Source organism: Hyaena hyaena, unplaced genomic scaffold (assembly GCF_003009895.1).
Source record: "Hyaena hyaena isolate Hyena2069 unplaced genomic scaffold, ASM300989v1 scaffold_444, whole genome shotgun sequence".
Classification (NCBI taxonomy): domain Eukaryota; kingdom Metazoa; phylum Chordata; class Mammalia; order Carnivora; family Hyaenidae; genus Hyaena; species Hyaena hyaena.
Genome location: NW_024081078.1, coordinates 381,878 through 386,319, shown reverse-complemented (window position 1 = coordinate 386,319; position 4,442 = coordinate 381,878). Strand labels below are relative to the sequence as shown.

At 34.1% G+C, this 4,442-nt stretch overlaps 1 pseudogene; it reads right to left on the bottom strand.

Annotated features, from left to right (window-relative positions):
* Window positions 1–414: 414 nt before the first annotated feature.
* Window positions 415–914, bottom strand: LOC120246020 (annotated as a pseudogene).
* Between the last annotated feature and the right edge of the window lie 3,528 nt (window positions 915–4,442).

The window sequence follows — 4,442 nt, the reverse complement described above, 5'->3', positions numbered from 1 at the left end:
CCTCTGTTTCTCTCTGCTGTTTCTCCACAGAAGGGGTTCCTCTCTCCGTGCCTACACCACCCACATAATCTCTCCCAATTTGCAGACATGCACCTCTGTCCCACCAAGCTGTCTCTTTCCACCTGTGGAGATTTCTCTGTCACTCCATACACTGTATTCCTGGGTATTTCAAGTGTTCTTACCTCAATACAGCTGTGTTTAAGGGACAAGGGCCATCCCAGTCCCTCTAGCCATCTCAACTCCCTCCTCTTAACACTTTTTTCCTAAAATAGTTTGAGATTTTTTTTTTCAGTTTGAAACCACAGTATATCTTTCTATAATTAGCTTAGGAAAAAAGAGATGAAGAACTCACTGGTAGCAGGAAGAAGCAGGAGTCTTCTAGGGTCAGGCATTTGATAAGATAGACATTCTGTTTTATTGTGCACTTTCACTATTTTTCCATGGCATGACATATAGTAGTGACTTGTGAATGCACATGCCTGAATCCAGGTTACTCTTATGCTCCATAACTATGTTGTTTGCTGGGCTATTGTTGCCACAGTAGTTGGTTGTGTCCCAGACAAATGGGGTGCTGGTCTGTTCCCCCAGATCTTTATCCCACTCTCCACTGCAAGTAGGGCACTGCCATATGTTTTCAGCCAGAGTCTCTTTCCAGGATTTAGGGTTTGGTTGACAGCATCCTGCACAATACAACTTTTATCATCAGCTTGAGATATAATGAATGATTTTACCCCAAAGAACCTGGTAGTGAGCATTAAAGGGACAAATAGCCAATTGTTTGTGACGTCAGAACGATTCTTTTTGCACCTGATAAGATGATAAGGAAACCTGCAGACTCTGAGCTGGTGGTTTCTATCATAGGGGCATTGTAATAGCTTTTAAGGGTCCAGGGAATTGATCTAAGTTTCTTCCATGTTGGAAATGAGGGAGCTGAATCCAAGTGCTCAGTGGAGACATACTTTCTGCACAGTCACCTTCTCTCCACATCCACACCCCAAAAAGGCTCACTTCTGGCCTAAGTTATTTTATGTAAGTCTCATGATAACTACAAGAAAAATCTTGTGGTAATTGAAAAAAGGTAATTGAAAATGATAAAGAAGTCAAAGCACACTGACACCAAAAACATCAAAACCCACAAAAAAGACAGGAGTGTAAGAAGCAAGGAATAATGAGTCTACAAAACAAGCATAAAGCACTGAAAAAAAGGGCAATAGTAAATCTTACCTATCAATAATTACTCTAAATGTAAACAGATTGAACTATCCATTCAAGAGACATAGAATGGCTGAATAAAAAAAAATCTAACAATAGGATACCTATAAAAGACTCACTTTAGCCTTAAGGACACATACACTGAGAGTGAAGGAATAGAAAAAAAACAACTCAAGCAAATGATAACCAACAAAAAGTAAAAGTAACTGTATGTATATTAAACAAAATAGACTTTAAAAATGATTAAAAGAGAGACAAAGAGGGTTATTATAAAATAACATCATATAAAATATAACATAATATTACATAAATTATATAAAATTATATTATATAAAATATAAAGAAGATAATAATTGTAAATATTTATGTGCTCAACATCAAAGCACCTAAAAATATAAAGTAAAAATTAACAGAGCTAACAGGAGAAATAAACAATGATATAAAAATATTTGGGGACTCTAATACTCTAATCTCAACAGTGGATAGATTATCAAGAGAAAATAAATACGGAAACAACAGATTTGAACATCTTAGATCAAATGGACCTAACAGACATATATAGAACATTGTATGTAACAACAGCACAATACACATTTTTGTCAAGTATACATGGAACATTTTCTACGACAGACCATATGTTAGGTCACAAAACAAATCTTAGAAAATTAAAGAAGATTGAAATCATACCAAGTATCTTCTCTGACCACAATGACATGAAACTAAAAATCAATAAGAGGAGGAAAACTGGAAAATTCACAAACTTGTGGAAATTAAACAACATTTTCCTTAGCAACCAATGGATCAAAGAAAAAAATTAAAATGAGATTTAAACTTTCTTGGAACAAACAAATATGGAAACACAATTTACAAGAATTTCTGGGATGCAGCTAAAGCAGTTCTAAGGAGGAAGTTTATAATAATAAACTTCTACACTAAGAAGCAAGAAAGATTCCAAGTAAACAACCTAATGATGCCTTAAGAAACTAGGAAAAGCACAAAGTGAGCCAAAAGTTAACAGAAGGAAGAAATAATAAAGATTAGAGTAGTAATAAATGAAATAGAGAACAGAAAAACAATAGAAATCATTGACCGAATTAAGAATTTGTTCTTTCAGAAGATAAAATTGACAAACCCTTAGCTAGACTAACCAAGCAAAACAAAAGAAAAAAACAAACAAATGAACAAAAGGACCCAAATCAACAAAATTACAAATAAAAAAAATCCATTTAAATGATACCACAGAAATTCAAATGATCAAAATATGCCAACAATCTGAACAAACTTGAAGAAATGGAAATTTTTTTAAGAAACATACAACTTACCATGGCTAAATGGGGGAGAAACAAAAAATCTGAATAGTCCTATTACTAATAAGGAGATTCAATCAATAATTAAACATCTTCCAATGAAGAAAAACCAGAACCAGATGGCATCCCTGATGAATTTTACCATTTAAAGAATAATTAACATCAATCCGTCTCAAACTCTTCCAAAATATAAAAGAAAAAGAACACTTCCAAACTCATTTTACAATAATCACATTACTCTGACACCAAAACCAGAAAATGACACTACTAAAAAGAAAACTGCAGGTCATTATTCCTGATGAATAAAGGTGAAAATTTTCTTAGTGAAATATTCGTAAATCAAATTCATAACAGATTAAAAGGATCATTCACCATGACCAAGAGGGATTTATCCTTGGAATGCAAAGATGGTTCAGTATATACTAATCCATCAATGTGATACATTGGCCACAAACACAGGTGTGATTCTTCTATTTAAACATAAAAGAACAAAGAGTTGGATTCAGATGATCTTTTAGGTCACAGAATTCTAATACTGTCTAATTTTAATATTTTTTCTAAAGAAGAGTCTATCTCTTCAAATGAAATGAGTAGTCATATATAGTTTACATAAATTGGACACAGCTTAACATGATTAAAATTTTATGATTTTTTTATTATTGTTCTTCAAAGAGATAGCTGCTTATATGGCAGTCAGATGGAAACAGGAACAACATTACTATAAAACTGGGTAAAACGCATTGTGAGGAAATGAAAAGACAACTACCCCAGTCTCATCAAATGAGGGGTCCTTCTTCACAGATGAGCCAAACAAAGGGTCTCAGAAGCACTGGTACTTCTGTTTGCATCACATTACTTATGGTTTCAAGTCACTGGATTTAGAACCATCTTTAATCCCACAACCAATATTTCTCAATATACATTTGACCCCATTCTTCAAAAAAATGGTTTAAAATAAATCCCAGTTCCTGAGGTGAAATGCCATTTTTTATTTAGTTTTATTGTTCTTTCTCATTTTGTTGTTGTTGTTGTTGTTTGGGTTTTTTTTTTTTCTGTTGGTTTGTTTTGTTCACAAAACCACCACTGGTATAAATTAATACAGGAGTGGTAGCCCTGATATCTCTACTACTTATCTGTCTGCTTCCCATAATATGGAGAATCTCTTGACATTATGATTTAATATTGTTTTTAGATAATGTTAAAAGTAAACTCAATTCAGATATTTGAGAGATGCAAAACAAAAGGAATTAAATAAAAAATACTCCCCTTAACGCTGTTTGTCTGATCTTTCTAGACAATCTGGGAGCCGTATTAACTCAACATGGCTTATATCCTTAGCAAGACAAGCATATTTGGTGTTTTAACAGCCTCCCAGCTACTAACCGGAGAAGTACATTCAAAAGGAAGATAAGAAAGCAGTGCTTTGCAAGTATGCATTTCTCTTTCAAGATACAATTCCTTTTTCATTATCTCTACATCCTCTAGAGAAAAAAACTGGAGAAAGTCAAATACAATATTTGATTCAAATTTAAACCCATTAGTTTGTCAGTCTGAACTGCTGCTTTCTTTCCAAAGATATTTAAAACAATTTACTTTTCACATTGGCCACAAGCTAAATATGATCTCAGCTTCCTTAAAAAGGGACGCTCTTAAAGCTGAGAGAATACAGGCATGTGGCTCCCCCCAGCGGCCACTGGGAATGTCAGCACAGTCCAGAGAGAGATGAGAAAGTGATGCTTTGAATCATCGCCAGCAAAGGCGCACTGTCCAATCTTCTTCACCACCTGGTAACAGCTGGTGTGTATGTAAAGATGAGATGAAAAACGGATAGAGGTCAAATCCGGGAGGACTTCTCTTGTATAGAAAATCAATTTAAAGTAACAAAAGTACCAAGATAAAATTTCCAAGAACTTCTGAAACTTA